The following is a 23357-nucleotide window of genomic DNA, read 5'->3' as shown; positions in this document are numbered from 1 at the left end:
CTTCTTACTGACAAAGTTCATGACATTTCACAGAGTTCATCATTCATAGTAGTTAATCACGTTTTACAATCAGATATCATCTCTACTTTCAATCAGTTTCTACAGTTAAACAATTATTTTCTACAATTAAAGCTCATTGCTTTTAAGAGTGTGAATATAATATTTGTTTAAGAGTTCATTGGCTTTCATCATAAATGTTCATCTCATTTTCCAGGCACTGATCATAACTTTTGATAATTAAAGTTTCTCAGTGCCAGCTTTCATTGTTTTTCACAGTAGAACCTTAATCACATTTTCTTTAGTGATAAAGTTCATTACATTTTACATTGAGTGACCATCACATTTTACAGTTAGACATAATCACTTTTTACAGAGAGAGTTCATCACATTTCTCAGTGATGGTTCAGCTCTTCTTACAGTTAAAACTAATCCCTTTTTGCAATTGCAGCATGAATTCATCACTTGTGCAAGTAACATTTTATTAATTTTACTGTAATTGCTCAGTCCATTTTATACTGAGTTCATCATTCTACAGTTAAAGTTATATATCTACATTTTGTGGGATATATAACAATTAATCTATTGCATTTCTCATTATTTTGAAGTGCATCAGATGATAACTTATCATGTCCACACTCACAGAGTTAAACTCAGAAATCAAGAGAAAAAGAAAGGACTGCAGAAGCTGAAAATCTGAAACAAAAACAGAAATTGCTCGAGAAACTCAACAGGTCTGGCAGCGTCTGTGGAGAAAAAGTAGAATTAACATTTCAGGTCCAGTGACTTTCTTCAGAAAAGGAGTTAATTTAATAGAACCCCTGCAGTGAAAATTTGCTATTTAGCCCTTCTGGAGAGCAGCCCATCCAGACCCCCTATCCCTGCATTTCCCATTGTCAATCCATCTAGCTGCACACTTCTGTACACTATAAGCAATTTAGCACAGGCTGTGTGGAGGAAAGCAGATAGAGGGAGAATGTGCTAACTCCACACTAAGAGTTACCTGAGGGCAGAATCAAAACCAGGTCCCTAGTACTGTGAGTCAGCAGTGCTAACCATTAAGCCACCATGCCACTCCATTATGCAACTGCTGCACAATTTACCTTATTTGCTGTAGACTTCGCTACACCATTACATCATTTAGATTAGATTTGATTACTTACAGTGTGGAAACAGGCCCTTCGGCCCAACAAGTCCACACCGACCCGCCAAAGTGCAACCCACCCATACCCCTACATTTACCCCTTACCTAACACTACGGGCAATTTAGTATGGCCAATTCACCTGACCCGCACATCTTTGGATTGTGGGAGGAAACCGGAGCACCCGGAGGAAACCCACGCAGACACGGGGAGAATGTGCAAACTCCACACCGTCAGTCACCCGAGGCGGGAATTGAACCCGGGTCCCTGGCGCTGTGAGGCAGCAGTGCTAACTACTGTGCCACCATGCCGCCCACAGTGATTAAATTCCGTATAGTGTGGAAACAGGCCCTTCAGCCCAACAAGTCCACACCGATCCTCTGAAGAGCAGCCCACCCAGACATGTTCCCCTGCATTTACCCCTAACACTATTGACTATTTAGCACAGCCAATTCACCTCACCTACACACCTTTGGACTGTGGGAGGAAACCAGAGCACCTGGAGGAAGCCCACACAGACACGGGGAGAATGTGCAAACTCCACACAGATAGCCGCCCAAGGCTGGAATCGAACCTAGGACCCTGGTGCTGTGAGGCAGCAGTGCTAACCAGCAGTCACAGTGCTGTCTGTTTAGGAACTCGACATAAATGTACAACAGCATGATTCACTAGATGCCCAAAAAGAAATTAATGTTTTGTGTATGCAGGTGTAAGTGACTTTCTGGTTAGAGTAATCTGCCAGACAAGCCTTTACAAGTGTGGGTTTTCATTCTTTCAGAATTTGTTGTTGCAGATTTTGTTTAAAAATTTAAAAACAATTTCATTAAGCACCCTTTCTTTTCTGTCCGTTTCATTGCTCGTTCTCTTAATTGAATTTGCGTTTTCCACTTTATTTGGATTTCTGCACATGATTTTATAAAGAATGAAATATTGCAACTTAAATTTTTAAGTTCAATTCCTCATACTTAGTGGGTGAAATTTTCAGTTATTGTGAAGGTATTTTGGTTCCTGAAGACCAGACAGTTTGAGCTCCACAGGGTGAGGTTTATTTTTAATACATTTCCCACCTGCAAGTCAGTCCACTTGACGGGTGTGGTGGCCTTTGGTCAGGAAGACAGCACAAGGTGAAAGGTGAGCAAATACAGCTGCATGTGGAGACCCATAGATAAGGTTGGTTATAAAATCAATTGGTTGATCACAGAGAGTTAGGAATGAATTCAGGAAAGAGATAAGGGACTCAGTAGGAAAGACAATACTCATGGGTCAATAATGGTTAAGGAGGTGCCAATGAGTTACTAGGGTGGGGGATCAAAAGCAGGGTGGGTCAAATGCATGCCTGAGGGCTCAGGGGTAGTTTTCCTCATTCTCTTGGTCTACAAGCAGTGCTGGAAAAGCAGATTAGTCCTCCACTGCGATCTATGAATTCTTTTTAACTGCTGAATTCTCCAGATCCAGGAATCCCAGCCAGCCAGCGTTAAGTTTAAAATGAAGTTTATTTGTAATAACCCCCCCCCCAACAGACCACATCCCCTGACCCCACCCCGTGCCACCTTTGTCCAGATTGACAGGGACAAGCAAGAGAGACAGACAGACATAGGGACACAATGGCCCACATTGGCCAGAAGCTGCAGCAGTGCAGCAAATCATGTGACTAGTGCCTGTCACAGAGAACCAGGCCAAACCCCCTAGGGGGATGTTGGGGACATGCTCAGACCTGCTCTCCATCTCCCCTGCTACCCCTTCCCCACCCCCACCCACAACTATTAGTCGTCAGTGGGGCAGGAAACCTTGACTCCAGTCTTGGCGCCCGTCCTCACAGTGAGACAGGGCAGTGTCCAGAGGCACCCAGTTGGAGGTGGAATGAGTTACAGGCCCCTTGAAGGTCTCCACTCAGGAGATGGACAGGCCTTCCATCACTCCGCTGCCTGTCCTCTTCCAATCTGAGGTTCCCTTGCATCTCATTTGTACGCGCCATTTTGTCAGTCACCTCTATTCAACATCTGGTACTGTTCAGCTGGCTGTGTGTACAGGACGAGAACTCCCAGTGAGTTCCCCGGCAATCGCTGTGTCAGGGAGGTCTGATACATAGAGATGGTCAATGCTGCAGGATGGTCAGGGAGTAGCCAGCCTATGGTGTATATAGTGCACAGCACTCTAGCCAGGGTTGATATCCTGTGAAAGCGCAGCGACTGATGATTGCTGTAGCCCCCTCACTCACCCTGCTCATTCTGAATGTGGTTGAAGCCACTTTCTTCTCTGGTACAAACTTTCCACTTGCTTCTGATGGAAGATGACAGTGAATGGTCCTGCACCAGGAGCCTCCAGCCTAACTGCAAGGGTGAACCTTCCAACACTGCCATTTCATTCTGAGGTACCCATCCCATCAATGCCACAGGTTTCTTATTTCCACAAATACCCACTCTAGCCGGTCACATGTGCTTCACCAATTTACATTGACACCTCCCTCCAAAATAAACCCCCTCCCCCTTAGTTTCTGTGGAGGGACCTAATGGGATGGCTGTGACCTATCCTTTGGGGCAACATAACCGGTCAGCGCTGGGCAAGAGCTGCTGTGTAACCACCCCAGATTGGCCGTTAACACATCAATAACTGCAACAGTTCCCTCACCCTTCCCTCACTCCCATCCCCATACCCATCCTAGACTGGCCCTATCAATACAAGGGCCTGACTATGAGCCGCTCTCTGGAAGGTGGAGGCACGGAGCCCCTGTACAAAATCATCCCAACTGGACGTCAGACATCACCAAAGCCCGGACAGTATGGGAGAGTGGCCTTGACTAACTGTGCCAGCCTTCCCTGTCCATCCCTCCTCCTGACTGACAGGGCTCCCCGTGGGCTTCACTGCAAAATACACTCCTCATACCTTGGGGGCATGGCCGACTGCTCAAAGCAGATGCAGTGTGTTTAGTCTGAATGCCGTTGCCACATGGGACAGGTGTGGCACTGACTGGGCACACCTGTGCATGGCAAGGCACACTCACTTGTGATTGAGTATTACCGAACAGCATGACCAGCTGCCTGATTGTGTGACTGCACCAATTGGCACCCCAAGGCCAAACAAGGAGTGAATGCTGCAGTCATTCTGGTAGGTGACAGGAGAATATGTGCTTAGAGAGCAAGCAACCTGCCATGGTAGATAGCATTGAACGTCAACCTATCCCTATTTGGTAACTCTAACCAATGCAACCCTGCCTGCCCATTGCTGGTATGCCTGCTCAGCAAGTCTAAGTTTCGAGGGTGCACTGCCAGTGTATCACCATACATATTGTGGGCCCCTAACAACACTTTGAGATTCCAAAATGCAACAGTTGCATTGTCGAATGTTGTGGCTGCACTGTTTGTTACACTGCTGTCTCATGCAAGGCAAACCCTATAGAGGGCGCAGTTTCGGAGAGGATTTTGAGGAACTAAATGCAGCTCAAAAACTCAAATCGAGCCTTTGATGTAGGCAACTGGCAGCATAATGTTTCACATTAACCACAATCAGAAAATCTGGGAAAGTTGCTTTTGAGTGTTGAAGGTTATTACTCTTACTTGTTAAAATCTCTTGTTTACTAAAGTAAAAAGTTCATTATTTATCAAAGCTTATGTTGGGTTGAAATTTGTTAATTAGTTGTCTTAGTAAAAATTGCAATTCAAATTACATTTGTTTAGAAAAATATCCCTTTCCTCCATTTCCCACTTAAACCTCATTTACATCTCAACCAATGTTAAATCCGTAATGAAACAGTGCAATTGGGCTACATTTCAGAATGCCATCTTTTAAAGAGATTTTGCTTTTAATGTATTCCTGGATATGTAGGGCAGCCTGGTGGCTCGGTGGTTAGCACTGCTTCCTCACTGCATGCAAGACCCAAGTTTGGTTCCACCCTTGGGTGACAGTCTGTGTGGTTTTTGCACATTCTCCTTGTAATTCGGTGGTTTTCCTCTCATAGTCCAAAGATGTGCAAGTTAGGTGGGTTGGCCACGATAAATTGCCCAAGGTATCCAAGGATGCATAGGCTAGGTGAGTTAGCCATGGGAAATGCAGGGATGGATTGCGGGTGTGGCTGGATGTCATTTGGGGGGTTGATGTGGACTTGATTGGTCAAATGGCCCCGCTTAACACTGGAAGGATTACATATCTTAAGGGTTGTAACCTGATATACTTTTACTAACACAGATAAAGAAATGATTTATAACAATAATACTTTTGATATTTTCAGGGGAATGTGGGCACCACAGGGGGCAGAGTGCCTTATCTCCCTTTCCAACTTAATTTTGGGTTAGCCCCCTCCCTCTTTCCTGAGCTCTCCCTCTCTTTCTGTGGTCTGCATTGCCCTTACTGAACATAGCACATACTTTGATTAATTGGAAAAGACAAAGTGATTGATTGGTGAAAGATAATTTTCTGAGTGATTTGGTGGTAGGAAGAATGTTACTCTGTTGTATGAGATAAACATGAAATAGAAAAATGTGCCTCATTGCTTTTCTTTGAGAACCTGTTGGAAGAAATTTCACAAAAACAACAATAGCGATCAAGTAAATTTGAAAATGGGGTCTGTTCCATTGATGGGGCCAGTTAACAGTGTAAGGTTTTTTAAACTGCCACAAAAAAATCATCAAATCTCGATTTGCACCTGATGGGCTTCACACGTACAATTCTGCAACTGTTTTTGTGCGGCTTTAGCCAATTTCAAGAGAATAGCATTAAATTCTGAATTTCTGAACAGAATCTCTAAGCCAGGCCAGTTTACAGTTAAATATGTTTGTGTATTACAGATAAAGGTTTTCAATTTCTTTCACAAGAATTTCTCACTTACTAAATAAGGGATGATTGTGGCTTTTCACTCCTCGATTCAGGTTTTACAGGGAAAGGTTATCACTTTCACAATGAAAATTCTATTAATCTTGTAATTAATGGTTGGCATTTTTATTTACTAATCAATTTTCACTGCAAATGTTCATTGCTATTCACGTTGAGAGATTACCTCTTATCAAAGTTAGACATTAGCACTTCTACAGGTAAAATGTTTACACCCTTTTCTGTAAATGTTGGTCAACATAAACCCATCATGTTTTGCTCTAAACTGTGAGAATTATAACTATACTGTTACCATTCCAGCTGAAGGCCAAATCAGATTCCAGAATAAAACCTGACTTGATAGATTACGTGTCAGCTTTTTTTCCAATTGGTTAACATGATCCTTAGCTACTGAGGCTGCAGATCTTCTTTAACAAACAAGCATAAGTTTATTACACAAAACAATAAGCTATATAAATGGAAGACAGTTCAAAATATTTCAACACAAACATCAAAACACATTTTTAGCTTGTTTCGCAAAAGCATCTCTTTCAGAAACTCAGGCCTAAGTAAAGATTATTCCTGTCTCAATTTCATAAACATGTACTGAACTGGTGTCGAGAGTGTGGTACTGGAAGGGCACAGTCGGTCAAGCAGCATCCGAGAAGCAGGAGAATCAATATTTCAGGCATAAGCCTTCATCAGAGCTTATGCCTGAAACATCGATTTTCCTGTTCCTCAGATGCTGCCTGACTTGCTGTGTTTTTCCAGCACCACACTCTCAACTTTGATCTCCAGCATCTGCAGTCCTCACTTTCTCCTACCTGAACTGGTGTCCCCCAGTTTCTTCTCCCTGGACTGTGGGGACAATATCACAATTCTTTTCTGAATCCTTGGGCAGGAAACTCTCACAATTCTCATCGAATCCATAGAATCCCTATAGTGTGGAAACAGGCCTTTCGGCCCAACATGTCCACACTGACTCTCTGCAGAGTAACTCATCCAGACCCATTCCCCTACATTTAACCCCAGACTAATGCACCCGATATTTTGAAATATTTTGAACTGTCTTACATTTATATAGCTTTGTTTTTTTTTCTTGTTTTGTGCAATAAACTTGTTTATTTAGGAAGATCTGCAGCCTCATGTGAGCACGTTTCAGTAGCTAAGAATCGTGTTAACCAACTGGGAAAAAAAAACTTGACATATGACCTATCAAGCCAGGTTTTATTCTGGAATTGGATTGTCCATCAGCTGGGATGGTAGCAGTATAGTTATAGTTCTCACAGCTTAGAGCAAAACATGATGGCTTTATGTTGACCAACATTTACAGAAAAGAGTGTAAACATTTTACCTGTAGAAGTGCTAATGTCTAACTTTGATAAGAGGTAATCTCTCAACATGAATAGCAATGAACATTTGCAGTGAAAATTGATCAGTAAATCAAAATAGCAACCATTAATTACAAGATTAATAGAATTTTCATTGTGAAAGTGATAATCTTCCCCTGTAAAACCTGTACCTAGCAGTGAAAACCCCCAATGATCCCTTATCCCTGACTAAAGCACCCAAACTGAACACTGTGGACAATTTAGTGCAGCCAACCCACCTAACCTGCACATCTTTGGACTGTGAGAGGAAACCGGAACAAGCCCACACAGACACAGGGAGAACATGAAACTCCACACAGGCAGTCACCTGAGGCTGGAATCAAACCTGGGTCCTTGGCACCATGAGGCAGCAGTGCTAACCCATTGAGCCCCTGTGCCATCCACTTCCTGCAGTCAAATTTCATCCTTCTGGAGTGAAACCTTGACCTGCTCTGAATTCAAAATTGAACCGAATAGCCTGTTTTTTTGTTACTGTGGCTGTCATAAACCCAAAGTACAAACATTTAATCCATCAATGCCACATGGCTCTGCTACACAGTTGACTGAAGGCATGCATCTTTTTAGAAGTTTGTGCTTAGGTCAGTGGCTTTCTGACCTGTTTTGAAAAAAGATTGCCTTCACATAAATAACGTCATTTTTCTCAAAAATTGGAATACCGAAATTGATAAACGTACACATTTGTCACTGTTCAAAGTGAGAATACACGGTAAAAATTGAGGAACTTCAAATATTAAAAAAAACTGTAAATAACTTACATTTAACTCTAAATAAGAATGATACTCAGAGCTGAATTGTTGGGACACTATCTGATGTCAGAAGGCACCAAATATTGTGCCAAAAGCTAGCATAATGGTTTATCAGGACTGACCAACTTTAAGCCAGAAGGAGAATTGGGATTGCACTGGCAATTACAGCAGGGTAGCGACTGGGATGAGGGTCTGAGATCCGGGATTGGGGTTATTAACCTGGCCAATCAGGGAGCCTTGGTTGACAGATAAAAACAGGAGATTCAGAGAGTCTCCTCACTCTTGGGACTGTCGGTTTTTGCCCGAAACATTGATTTTCCTGCTCTTCAGATGCTGCCCGACCTGCTGTACTTTTCCAGCACCACACTTTGACTCTAATTTCCAGCATCTGCAGCCCTCACTTTCACCTGCCTGAGTGGCTTTCAGTTGGCTGGTCAGAGCCATGTGATGTGCACATGTAAATAAAGGGTGACTTGGTAATGGGATATCAGCCTCGGTGCTGTTATTTCAGTACCCCTCCTTCAGTGTGTGTGTTGGCAATTAAGGCTGTTGCAACTGCTCCACTAAAGCAACCAGGACTGAGGTGTTTGGGTCTGGCCCAATTGCCTAGAGGTAGCCTCCTGCAATTAGAGTGAGGAGACACACTTCTGCAGGCAACCCTATCGTCGGCCCCCAATCTACAGTGGTGGATTGACTAAATGTGTGTTTCTTTTTACTTTAAAGGTTTGAAAGGTGACAGAGAGGATATATTGAAATAACCCACTCTTTCTTACTCAGAGACAACCAACTGCTTCTTTCGAGCTTCCCACTGATTTTTCAGCTTTGAAGATATGCCAGCTATTAGAGAACATTTTAAAATTTAAGTTAATAATCTGCGCAGATCCATCACAACACACATCCTGGGCAGGTTGGCATTGAACTTGAATCTCCTGAGTCAAAGAGACTGTGCCACAAGAGTCAGAATCATAAAGTTTATGGGAAATAGTCAGTTAGCTGTGATTGTTTCTAAATTGACAACTTAGTAGTCCGATGGATAAATGGTCAGTTTGGAAACAATCACTGATTCAGCCAGCATTTATCGCCTATCACTACTTGTCCTGGGGGAAAGTAATGGTGAATTGCTTACTTCAGCCATGGCAGTCCTTCAGGTGGAGGGACACTCCCTGTCTTCCTAGGGAGAGAGCTCCAGGATTTTGACCCAGTGACAGTGAAAGAATGTTGATACAGTTCAAAGTCAGGGTGGTGCGTAACTTGGAGGGGGACTTGCAGCTGATGATGTTCCCATGTGTCTGCCCCTCCTTTCCCTCCTATGTGGTAAAGGCTACAGGTTTGATAGGTACAGTCAGTGAAGCCTTGCGCGTACCTGCAGTGCATCTTGTACATGGTACACCCTTCAGCCACTGAGAATTGATGATGAAGGGACTAAATTGAAGATGGTGGATGGAACGCCAGTCAGTCAGATTGCTTAGTCCTGATTAATGTCAGGTTTCTTGAGTGTTGTTGGAGCTGTCATTCATCCAGGCAAGTGGACAGTAACCCATCACACTCCTGCCTTGTGCCTTGTTACTTGTTGCAGAATTTGTAGCCTCTGACCTCCTGTAGGCTCAATATTTATCTGTCTGGTCCAGTTCAGTCTCTAGTCAATGGATACGATTATCCATCAGTGTAAAAGACGATTAACTTTAACAAAAAAATGCATTGTGTTCCAACTGTAAAAACAGTTCAAACAGGTTTAACTGTGGCAATGATTAAAGAACTAATGAATTGTCAGTGTAAAATTATGAACTCTAACAATCTCAGTGAAAAGTGATAAACTTGAACTGTTAAAGATAATGAATGCTACACTTCCTTTAAAGGGCAAAATTCTTCTTCTAAAGTGATAACTTATTAGAGTGCAAAGATTTTCATTACAAAAAGTGGTAAATTATCACTGCAGAATGTGAAACTGTATTAATAGGATCATGTACAATGAACATGACTGTAGACGTGATTAACTCTCACTAACCACTGATAAACCCAATATTTTAAGGGAAAAATTGTTTACTTCAACTGGTGAGTACTGACACTCACTGGAACAAGAGCTGAATTTACAAAAAAATGATGAACTCTCCTTCATTGACTGCTCTGGTCAGAGACCAGAACCTGTTCAAATAAAAGTAGAACCTTGCAGATGCAGGAAATCTGAAACAAACACAAAGGATGTTGGAGAAACACAGCAAGTCTGGCAGCTTATGAAAGCAGGACAATTGAAGGAGAGTCTGTTATTCCCTCTACTGATGCTGCCAGACATGCTGAGTTTCTCCAGCACTTTCTGGTTTTATTTCACAGCTCAGATACAACGTGCTGTCATTGTTCACATTTAAATTGGTTGTATATTAATATATAGCATTCACTGTTCAGTGATGTTCAGTGATGTTCAGTCATATGCTTCTATCTCCAAAATACATGATTCATTTCTTACAGGCAGGAAAACGTAAATTGCAAATAACTTGGTTTAACCCTACCCTGAAAATGTTTGCCTCAGCTGAATGGAACCAAATGTAAGTTTGGACCTTGAGATTCCATCCACTTGTTAGTGAGCATCCTCATGGCTAGTACATATGTGATATGGACAGAAATTGCTTTAAGGCATGAATGAAGCTAGAGTATTATACACAAGTAAAAATGGCGAGCAGGTGACCAAGCATGACATACAGACACTGCAATCTAAAATGCTTTGAGGCTAATTGAAGTAAAACGCAGCTTTGAACAGGGACAGTGAAGATCATAAGTTGGACGTGCTCATGTGCTCTTGCATCCTCCATTAAATGAGCACTTATGTAACTCAAATGGTGTATATTTACACTTAGCACTCTCAGCCCACCCTGTGCACAGTATTTCTGTGGAGAGAACAGTGTTCAGATGACAATCTGTAATTTTACAGCGCTTGACATAAAGTGACATAATTTATATCATTGTGTTGAGACCTGAGTGCCCCATTAGCTGCATAATGATCAGGCGACTTCATCCCTGCCAGCAAAAGGCTTTATAATTCACCGTTGCTCGGTGGTGCTACCTGCTTGAATGTCAACCATTAGGGACAGTGCTGTCTGACATTATATCTTCAGGTTATCATTATAATTTTTTTAGCGGATCGATTCCTCTCGACCACAATGATGCTCTGGGGCATCTGTCACGGTTTAGGAAGTGATTGACCAATGGGTATCATTAGAAATGGTAGTCTCTCTGTTTCACAGGCTCCCTGTCTCCCGTGACCTTTCACATAGGAACCAGCTGGAACTGGAAGATATTTAATTGAATGGCATCTTCAGATGTGTTTTGGTTTTGGAGGGGGCTGAGTGCTGGATGCTGCAGTAGGGGGAAGAGAGAGAAAAAAAAAACTTTTCTCTGACCTTCAAAGCCTAATTGATAGGCTTTTCATAGACCTTGTTTGAGATTTGCTTCTGGTCTCTGTTGTTCTGTAGACCCTCAGAACTCCAGGAGAGGCACGGAGTTAACAGTCAGAAGCAGGTCCCAAGTGGCTATAGTGCAATCAATACCAGCCAGCAGTGATGGTAAGCAATAGTCACTTAGTATGTCTCTGAAGCTGCATTAACAGGCAGAACCCATCCTAATTTCCCAGGCCTCGCTCATTAATCTGTGGGAAAAAAAAAGGAGACACGAGATGCATTGAGGAAGACTTTGAAAAATAAAGAAAGATTCAGTTCAGCTGTGGAGGGGCGAGCGTTGGAGGGGGAGCTGAAAAATCGAAGTAAGCAGCTAGCAATAAAATGAAAGTACTTCAACCTGTGTTTGTTTAGGTTTTTATTTTGAAATAAGGTGTCCTGGCAGAATAAACAGATTAAGGGTGATTTTGCAAAGACAAAAAAAAGGGTCCCTCAAATCTCTGCTGAATTAAATGCATGACAGAAAAACGGGAAGCTCATCCTTTATTGCCTTTGAGAGCAATTTAATTAGGCATTAGCCCTGTGTGTATGGGTAAGGAGTCTCAGTCAGATTTGCTGTTCATCTGAAAGCTATGGCCTTGGACACACAGAAAGGATTTTTAAAGGATCATGTAAGAAGATCAACAGATAAGCAGCTAATTTTGCGTACTTAGGGAGCAAATGATTGAGTGCATTCCCTCCGGAATACTTGGGCTGCTGGGATAAAAAGTGGAGGGTGGAAAAGATCTGAAAGTATTTCAGCAGTAATGCTGATCAGTAAAATTAAAGATTTATACCAGTTGATAGGGCTCCCAGACTGCAGCCAGTGTGGAGGGAGGCAAAGAAGAAGCATTTCTTTGAGCTCTGTCCATTTCAGAAATTTTCATCAGAAACCACTTTCGAACTAATTGGAGTCTGTGGATAGGAAACCTCATTTTTGGATCAAATCAATTTTCTGTAAATGTCATTTGATTCAGGAAATATGAGTGATATGCCTGATTTCCCGATAAGAAATGAAATGAGCTGTTGTCCTTCAGGATATCATAGACTTGAAATGGGGGGATTTTATGGTTAATGCCATCTGATAGAAATGTCCTACTTTGAAAGAAGTCCATCAGCCTCAGGGGAGATGCAAGAAAGAACGAATATTCTTTTTTTTAATCTGCCACTGCAGCTTTTATGAGATGTGCAACAAATACAGATTCTTTTTAACAGGATTAATTGGGGATTAGCGATCAGTTTGCTGGCTGATTAATGGGATGATGGGACATATCAAATATTTAATATATTGTATTGATATTAAATGATATATTATTTGGCTGCCTGTAACACAGCAGCAAATTAAAATGCAGCAGTGCGGGAAAAGCAAACGTTATTTGATGCCTTTTAGTTCTGTGTGGTGGGTACTACAAACACAAGTTATTATGTGGGTTTTGTGAAGCAAGCTCAACCATGTTAATTGGCTTCATTTACAAGAGTTCAGGGGAAGGTGGCATCTTTATGAACCATGAGGAAAGTGATAGGCTTCAGAAAGGCTTTCTTCTTGAAAACATTCATTTATTTTTCGGTCAGGCAAATATAAACGGTGCAGCTTAAAGAAAAGCAGGTGGGTTCTCCATGGAAATCTCGGCTATTTTCTATCCCTAAACCAAACAAGATTATGCCAGAAACGTCGACTCTCCTGCTCCTCAGATGCTGCCTGACCAGCTGTGCTTTTCCAGTACCACTCTCTTCAACTCTGATCTCCAGCATCTGCATTGCACACTTTGTCCCAGCCAAATGACCTGGTCATCACTATCACATTCGCATTTTCTCAGGAGCTTTCTGTGTGCAAATTGGATGCCACGCCTCCTGTGTTGCAGCAATGCAGCGAGCACCTAATTGTAAAATAAATGCTGTGGGAGGTGCTGAGATTGCAAACGGTGCTAAGTAAATGCAGATCTTTTGTTTTGCTTCTGCAGTTTTAGTTACGAGGAACGCATTAGACTCTGATTTGCCATGTCATCATCAGCTTCGACATTGTGTGATTAACTATGACCAAAAGCAGCAAAAAGCAGACAATGTTAACTCACTCCTCCTTTGCGCCAAAGAAGGGTTGCTTCGTTTTGATAGAACCATTTGGAAATTCCATTGTCAACTATTTAACGCCGGAGAAAGTGAGGACTCCAGATGCTGAAAGGTCTGAGTTGACACACAACGTAGCGCTGGAGAAAGCACAGCAGGTCAGGCAGCACCTGAGAAGCAAGAGAGTGGGTGATTCAGGCTTAACACTTCTTCAGAACTGGGGAGGGGTAAGGGGACTGAGAGACATTCCCACCTCTCCATCCTGAAAGAAGGGTTATGCCCCAAAAGCTGACTCTTGCTCCTCAGATGTTACCTGACCTGCTGTGCTTACTCCAGTGCCACATTGTATCAATTATATCACCCCAAAGTGCACAAATTCATAAAATGGAGGGACCATATGGACAGGGATTACATTTGCAACTATCTGGTAAGAGTCCAGATTTGAAAGAACCAAAGACGTTGATGTGAACTATGACTAGTGGCAAGATTAGTGTGGTGCTAGAAAAGCACAGCAGGTCAGGTTGCATCTGAAGAGCAGGAAAATCGACGTCTCGGACAAAAACCCTTCATCAGGAATGAGGGACGGAGCCTTGGGGGTGGAGAGAGAAATGGGAGGGGGTTTGGGCTGGGAGAAAGTAGCTAAGAGTACAATAGTGACCTCTATGACTAGTGGCAGCATTTTCACTGATGGTTGGCTTCAACTGATTTGAATGAGGGAGAGCTGCACTGTCAGTGATCATGGCTAAAACAGCCAACTTCATCTTTCTCTTCTCAGATTGGCTGCCATATTGCAAAAGCAATTTCATTTCAGAGGCATTTTATTGGCTGTTAAATCTTCTGGCATGTCCTGAAGTCAGGAAAGGTATTAAGTAAATGCAAGTTCATTTATTCCTTGAGCTATTGGATGGTTTCAAAACAATGCCTGGCGCTTTCTGGCTCTAATGACCAATGAGATGATATCCCAATGATTTCTGTTTTCTCTTCTCCTCGATCTCATTGTCCCACAGCCTGTCCCGTCCCCTGTCCCTGACCACTCTTCTCCAGCATTTGCCCCACAACTCACATTCCATCCTTGCCACCAGCTCTCTATGTACCCACGACGTAGCATCATGCACATCATCCCATCCAACCCCTCCCCCAAACTCCGCCCATCCTGACTTATGCCTTCCCTGCCTGCCATAATGTGGGAGACAGGTCCGGGGTGGTTGGGAAGATGATGAGCTGGCTACTCACTTTGTTTTTTCCCTGATTTCATATAAGCCAGCAGAGAGAAGTAAACTAAATGCCCTAGATCTGCACTGGTTATACAGATCTTCTGATATTGGAAATGGGAGAAGGATAAACCTCACCAAGGTGTGATTTTCCAAGACATCAGTTTTGTGGCATACCAATAGATTAACTTCCAGAAACTGTCCAACCCTAATAACAATTCTGATTATTTTCAAGTACAGTCTGTTCTGATACAACACGATAGTTCCGCTCCCATACGATCCCACTTAATAACAGCACTATTTAAACCAATGGGACTGGAATCGCATTGTAGCCAGTACAGGTAAGGACAGTTTGAATTTTGCAAATAATGGCCTAAATTCTTCAATCGCATTATAGTCAATTCGCATTGAAGAAATGGGCATTATAGCAGAGCCGACTGTGATTCACACAAGAAAGGGTCCTTTGTCAGAGCAATTTGTCAGCACGGTTTCATGAAGGAGAAGTCAGACTGACAAACTTGTTGGAGGTCTTTGAGGATGTAACCAGTGAGGTAGATAAAGGGGATCAGACTGATTTGGTATATCTATACTTCCAAAAGGCTTTGGACAAGGTGCCAAACAAAAGACTGATCCAGAAGGTTAGATCCCAGGGGATTAAGGATAGGTTGTTGGCTTGGATAGAGGATTGGTTGACTGATGGAAAGCAGTGTATCGGGATGAATGGGTCTTTCTCTGGATGGCAAACTGCAGTAAATGGGGTACCACAGGGTTCCGTTGTCAGAGCTCAACTATTTACAATCTGTACAAGCAGGGACAGAGTGTAACATAGCAAAGTTTGCAGATGATGCTAAAGTCGGTGGGAAAGCTGGCTGAGGTGAGGAGATAAAATTATTGATAGACTAGGAGAGTGAGTCAGAGTGTGGATAAGTTTGAGTTTGTCCATTTTGGCTAGAAAAATGAAAGGGAAAATTGTTATTTAAATAGTAAGTAGATTCAAAATGTGTCAGTGTAGAAGGATCTGAGTGTCTTTGTGCAAGAATCACTGAGAGTGGGTATGCAGGTGCAGCATATAATAAGTAAGGCCAATGGAATTTATTGCAAGAGGACTGGATTATAAAACGAGTGTTTTTACAATTATATAGGGGACTGATGATACTTGGAGCACTTTTGAGTCCAGTTGGAGTCCAGCACTTGGAGTCCAGTTTTGATCTCCTTACTTGAGGAAAGATGTAGCAGCACTGGAGCCAGTTCAGAGGAGGTTCACCAGGTTGATTCTAGGGATAAATATTGTATGAGGAGCAGTTGAATACTTTGAGCTTGTACTTACTGGAATTCAGAAAAATGAGAGGGGTATCTGATTAAGAATGCTAAAGGGAACTGATAAGGTGAACGTCGGATAGATGCTCCCCCTTGCGGGACAATCTCGAACAAGACAGCATAGATTGTAGAGTGAGAGAAGGTAGGTTCAAAACTGAAATGAGGAGAAACTACTTGTCTCAGAGGGTTGTGAATCTGTGGAACCCACTGCAGAGTGTAGTGGAGGCAGAATTAATCAAGAGATCCAACAAAGAAATAGATGTGTTTCTGATGAAAAACAGGATAAAGGGTGGTGGAGAACAGGCAGAAAAGTGGAGTTGTGATGAGGATAGGATCAGTCATGATCATGTTGAATGGTGGAGCATGTGTTCCTATGTTCCTATGTTCATGCGATCTGTGTGCTGCTCTCTGTTTATCTATGCTAGAAATTCCACTCAAATTTAGCTAATGTACAAATTGAAGTAGATTTCAAAGGACAATGAAGGGTTTTTAATGTCCGCATCAACTGTACAGTCATTAATCATGGATAAGCCTATTATATATGAGAAACAGATGATCAATGTTTGACAAATATTACTTGTAATCACAAATTTTTGTGACCAGCTCAATATTCTCTATTCTCTGTAGCTGCTAGTGCCTTTGTACATCAAATTTATAACCTTTCTTTTCTTTTTTTAAAGTGAACTTTACACTCATCAACGTGAAAAGTGTCAAGTTCTGGGGGAGAGAGAGCCCTTGTCATTTCAACAAATAGTATCAGCATCAAACACTCCCACACCAGGCTCAGCAAACTTCTGCTCTGGCCTAACAAAGCGCCACAAATCCAGCCACAGAACAGCGCCCTTACTGCTGAAGGATAATAGATTTCCAGCTTCTGCCTATCTTCTCTCTGAACAAGATTGTCAATTTGATGCCAATCAGTGACAAATTAGGGGACATTTTGTGCTGTGAGCTTATAACTGCTGAGAATTGGTCTGAAATTGCCTGAACTCATTACACACAGGGATTCTTACATCCACAGGGCATTCTATTTGCTTTACTCCTCACTGCTTTGCTTAGTTGCCTGCATTCCATAATATTTTCCTCAGTTGGGAGGACAGAGATGATCCTGGGCATGATTCATGTAACATTTTGCAATACATGGTGCTAAACTTACAATTTCCCTTGGTCCCAACTGTTCATTTTGCTCTCTCTAGCATTTCTACCCATAAAAGAAATCCTATCTTTTTCTTGCATATTATTAGAGAAAAGGAATGCAATAGCTGTGAAGCTGTCTAGGTGATAGAAGAACAATGTAGATGCAAGCTCCTTCTTCATTCCCCACCTTTGATATGCAACTGATATTACCGCTACCTTCTTCAATTTTGACAAACTTGCAATTTTTTACTAATAAGCTGAGAGTTGAGCTGATTTACTCACAGGGTGGGTGGTTCCCATTGTGTTCAGTTTCCAATGGGAATCTTTAGAGCACTCATACTCGTACAATAGCGAACTCAACTTGACTGGGAATCTATTAGAATATACAGCCCAGAAACAAGCTATAACACTGCATGTGAGCATTAATACTTCACTCACATCTAATCCCAAGAGATCACTATACAACATTCTTTCTTCAAGAGAAAAGAAACCTTAGTTCATTCATACACTCTTTCGAAGTATAATATTGCATTTTAGTATTATCCTTCAAAATCCTTTTTGGCACCCTCTCTGGTACCACTCTGTATACTTTTTAACAATGTGGTATTCAGAATTGGACAGAGTAAGTCAACATTCAATGTTGGTCTATTTTACATTGTTTTGTTTCAACATTGTTCAATTAATGAGGTCTACATTCTTATTTAGCGTCACAAAATTCAGTTTTAAGTCATAGAGTCACACAGCACGGAAACAGACTCTTCAGTCTAACCAGTCCATGCCAACTATGATCCCAAAATAAACTGTTCCAACCTGCCTGTGCAATCAGGCTGATATTGAGCTATTCCTCCCAATTGCTGTCATTTTGGCTGAGCTTGAACTGCTCACTAACCCATCATCTATGTTTTTAAGTTCTTGTATGGGATGTTGGTGTCTCTGGCAATCTGCCATTTGTTGCCCAGCTATAATTACCCTTGAACTGATTGGATTTCAAGGCCATTTTAGATGACAGTTAGGAGTCAACCACATTGCTGTGGGTCTGGTAAGGATTTGTTTCCCTAAAGAGCATTAGTGAGTCACATTTTTTTTTATGATAATCAGATTATATAGTTGCCATTTCACTAAGTTTTTAATTCCAGATTTTTTTTTGCATTGAATTCAAATTTTACCAATTATTTTGAACAGGGATGCTGCATACTTTGAAAGTAAGAAATTTGCTATCTATTATGAATCCTGTTTTTGTAGCCACAGATCCCAGTAATATGCAAATAAACAGAAGCCAAGGAGTTATTTAGGAATGTAGCTGATTGCTCTTTTTGAAATGGGACCATTATCAATGACAAAGGCCCTATGCTTGACAACAACAAAATAATTAGTCATCAGGTAGCTGAAATGCTCAATCTGTAAGGAAGACAGTGAAAAGTTTTGACAAATTAAAAGAGAAAGCAACAAGTGTGTAGCAGCCAGAAAGTCTCTCTCTCGGTTCTCTGCAGGAAGCCACTTTAAACTTGAAGAAAATCAGTTTATTCAAGGGCAAGTGATAAGACATCTGACATGGAGCTGTTGATCCAACTGGCAAATTGGAGTGGGTCTAGAGTAATGGGGAAGCTGGAGTTGATTAATGCCATGACCAGCCTTTCAAAGCACTTCATGACCACCGAGGTTAGGGCCACTGAGTGGTAGTCATTGAGACATGCTGCCTTGTTAGGCACACGGATAATGTTGGCCCTCTTCAAACAGGCAGAGACATTGGCCTGCTGCAGGGAGAGGTTGAAGTTTCCGAGAAGACCTCTGCTGGTTGATCTGCACATAATCTGAGTGCACGGCCTGATACTCCATCAAATCCCATCACTTTCTTTGGAGTCGCACAAAGGAACACTGATCTGAGCTCTGATACAGTGACTGTTGGGATAGGTTCATCAGGACTTGTTGGAATAGGTCTCATTTCTCCACCAAAACTTTGCTCAAAGCGAGCAGAGAAGGCATTGAGATGATTGCGAGGGATATATCCTCATCTGCTGTCTCTTGGACTGTCTCTTTTTAGAACCTGCGCTGTCATTCAGTCCTTGCCATAGTCGCTGGGTGACTGTCTGGGTCTCTAGTTTGGATCTGTATTGGTCCTTGGCTGTCTTAATGGCTCTGTGAAGATCATACTTGGATTCCTTATATTTGTGTTGGTCTCCTGATCTGAAGGCCTCATGCCTGATTTCTAGCAGGTTCTGTATGTCCTGATTCATCCAGGGTTTCCTGTTGAGGAACACCTAGATTGACTTCCTCAGTGTGCAGCCTTCCACACACTTGCTGATAAAGTCTGTGGTACTTGCGGCCTGATTGAACAAGGCCCAATCCGCTGATTCCAGATAGCACCGGAGTTGATCCTCTGCCTCCTCTGACCAGCACTGGGCCTGTATCCGCGAGGAGTCTCCTACTTGAGCTTTTGTCTGTAGGCCGGGAGGAGAAACAGGGCATTGTGGTCAGAGTTCCTGAAATGAGGGCGGGGAATGGAGCAGTAGGCATCTTGGTGTAGCAATGGTCTAAAATGTTCGGGCTTCTAGTAATGTTCTGGTGATACTTGGGAAAACCTTCCTTAGATTGACTTGATTGAAGTCACCAGTTACAATAAACAGGGTCTCTGGGGTGTTCCATCTCCAGGGTGTTAGTGGTGGAGTACAACACATTCAAAGTTTCCTCAATCTTTGCTTGTGGCGGTACATACATAGTAGTTAGTATAGCAGCGATAAATTCCCGGGGTAGATCGAAGGGGTGGCATTTGTTAGTAAGGAATTCAAGGTTTAGGGAACAATGGCTGCCCAGGGTTGAAATGTCCGTGCACCACAAGTTGTTGACTAAAAAGCAAACCTCACCACCCTTTGTCTTACCCAAGGATGCTGTACAGTCCATGCGATGGATAGAAAAACTGTCAGCCTGAAGTGCGCAGTTGGGAATGGATGGATTGAGCCAGGTTTCTGTGAAGCAGAGTGCACAGCAGTCCCACAGTTCACGTTGGAAACTGAGCCGTGATCTGAATTCATCCATCTTGTTCCCCAGAGATTGTCTTGAAACTGTGTAGTCTTAGTCTTACTAACTGGGCAACATGCTTACCCCGCTTCCTCACAGGTTTCTTACATTTGAGTGGTCCGGTGGTCTGGTGGAGTGGATTGTGACTGTTTCCAATTAACTGATCCTTTCTAGGACCCTGTGGAGTAGGTAGGCTGCAGTTTGGTGTATTTTTGCAGAGGGTGTAGCAAGTAATTTACTGCATTTTTTTTAACCAGAGGGAGTTTGCTTAGGACTCAGGGGAGAAATTCCTGGTTTCAGTTGCTGCCGATTTGCTGCTCCAGGTCCGGCCACATTTTTTGCAGAAGTGTTTGGGCTGCTCTCCAGGTACGCTCTGATAGATTTCATGTCAGGCAGGCATCTTATGGAGTCGGGAGCATTTCACGTCGGTTTTCTTTCCTGGAGCAGGTCTCTCAGGTCCCTCCATTTTCCAGCAGGCCCCAAGCCTGGGGCTCACGTGGACAACACATGTCAATGTTTCAGGGAGACACCACTTTGTTAAAACCAAAATAAAACAAAATATGATATAGCAAGCCATATTTCAGTCTGGGATATGACATGTCCTGTATGAACACCAGCTGGAATGATAAAGCTTCACACTTTAACATTCCTGCACTTTCACATTCATCCCCACACTTTCACAACCTTGAAGCCCCAGATCATTAAAAGAAAGGTTTTAAGTTCAAATCTGTTCTGAAGCCAAAGCTCTGGGGTTGTAAAAGTGCATGAGTCCATTACAAGGTGGTGTTAAGCTGGGTTTGGTTGAATTGCTGTACTCACAGCAGTTGCATGGTCGGTATCCTAACACCACCGCAGTGTTCTCACTCACAGCAAGGATCCAGGAGAAGGGAGATGTGTGCAGCAGAGTTGGGAGTGAAAGGTTTTGCAAGAAGAAGGATTGGTGAGCAGGTGAGAATGGCAGCAGAAGAGGCACAGGTTCGAAGGTTGGCATTAAGAGAATGGATTAGAGATCAGTAATTCCTTTTAGTTGGAGAGTTGGCAAAGATGACCAGGCTGGTCAGAGAGATGAATATGTGGGAGCAGGAGGTTAGCATACAGGATCAACGATAAGTAAGAGATAAGTAGCAAGTTACTATGTTTCTTTGACGCTATATTTAAAATCAAATTTATTTGAAGAGCTTATTCATTCACCAATTTAGGAACTTTGCATCATATATTAGAGGGTTTTGATGGTTTTTATAATAAGGAAGTTTCTACAAATAGCATTTTCCATTGGATTTAATGGAAAAATGTGATTTCTGTAAAATCATTTTACACAAGGTAGCGATTTCCCGAAACGCAGCCACGAGTCTGACTAAGGGCTGCGAGCGCGGTCTAATAAAGGGTGGGTACAAATTTTGCCGAACTTCCGTACTTTTCAATTCTACCACTTGATCCTGACCTTCTTGGTCAAGATTCAAATCACTTTCAGCATTGCATCTCCACACTCAGCCTCCCACCTTTTCATTATTATTATCAACTCATACTAACATTATCCATATGATGAACCATACACCTCCTTCTTCAAGAATACAGTGATTAATCTATCATGTACTTTTCATCATTTAATCCAATGTGATTCTTGTTAAAGAATAAAACACCAGTTGAAAATGTGTTACCCAACTGGGGCCCAATGTTACAATTTCATTCTGCTGTATCATTTGTGAGAGAACAAGTGTGTGAATTCTTCACCTCTACTTCATACACGATGTGTTAGAGAAATGAAGCTAAGTTAGCACATAACACCTGCAAATAAGATAAGTGGTAAATGGAAATAGGAAATAAAACGTTAACTATAACAATGCTCTAATAACAGCTAATGAGCATTCGTATATGGAGCAATGTCATAGTAATGTTATGTTACGTGGGGTGAGACCTGGTGGAAGAAAACAGTGAAGCCTTATTATACTGTGCTTCTGTATACAGTTTATAGGCAATGAATGTAAACAGGCTGTAGTAGCCGTGTGTTAAGAACTTATATATCTTGTGCTCCTAGAATCTCCCAGAGAAATTCCTATACAATCCTGCCATCGACTACAGTCTAATATCTAGGACAATATGCTGGATATTGGCTTAAGATTATTGGAGATCAGGTTTCTTTTCTAACTTAAAGAGCTATAGTGTTTTTCATGTTCAATGAAGATATAAAGGAGGAACCATTGAATTAACTGCCTACTCACTGACCTTTTAAACCATGCCCACCTTTGCTTTCCATTAAAATCGTCAGAAGGGAAAATTGAGGTGCCTCATTTGAGGATGCCTTGTTTACACTGTGGCCTCACATTAAAGTTACTCACTTGCATTTGTCAGTAAGCAATGGAATTGTTTTAATAAAAATTATGACAGAGATGCCCACACGTGAAGGAGTTATCTTGGTGAAACTGAAGTGAACAATATCTTCCCATTAATGCAAGCAGGAATTATGAAGCCATGTGGATTTAGTCTCATGAATTAGTTTAACTGTTCACATGAATGATATTAAATTTCACTTTTAGGTAATTCCCTTAATCTGTTCATCCTTCTTCTAACCCATGCATTTCGGGTGATGTTTTATTTCTACTAACATGGTTTATTTGAAACTAATTATTAAGAGAAGGTACCTGTCACAACAAAAATGATGGGATTAGTGTAGATAAAGAAGATGTCCTTAAAAGGTGGGTATCCTTCAACTACTTGGTCTGAACAGGATGTATCCTAGATTGCTGAGAGAAATCAACGTGGAGATTGCATGGACTCTGTCCACACCTTCCAATCCAACTTAACTATCTTGATGCGTACAAATGTTCGAAAGAAGTACAGCAGATTGAGGGAGTGGTAAAAAGTCAGAATCCTGAGCTTATTAAAAAGATGCATAGCATACCAAATCAAAGAAGTTATGATGAATCTGTATAAAACTCTGGTCCAACCATAACTGGACTATTGTGCCCAATTCTAGACCACATTTTCAGAAGGGTTAGAGAAGGTACAAAAAAGATTGACAAGGATGGTTATGGGGATGAAAATTTCTATTACCTAGATTTCTATGGAGAATGCCTTAGAGCAGAGAAGGGTAAAAAAAGGTTTGTTGGAA

The sequence above is a fragment of the Hemiscyllium ocellatum genome, chromosome 23, assembly GCF_020745735.1.
Source record: "Hemiscyllium ocellatum isolate sHemOce1 chromosome 23, sHemOce1.pat.X.cur, whole genome shotgun sequence".
In the NCBI taxonomy this organism is placed as follows: domain Eukaryota; kingdom Metazoa; phylum Chordata; class Chondrichthyes; order Orectolobiformes; family Hemiscylliidae; genus Hemiscyllium; species Hemiscyllium ocellatum.
The sequence above is the reverse complement of the archived record's forward strand: the minus strand, read 5'-3'. Positions refer to the sequence as shown.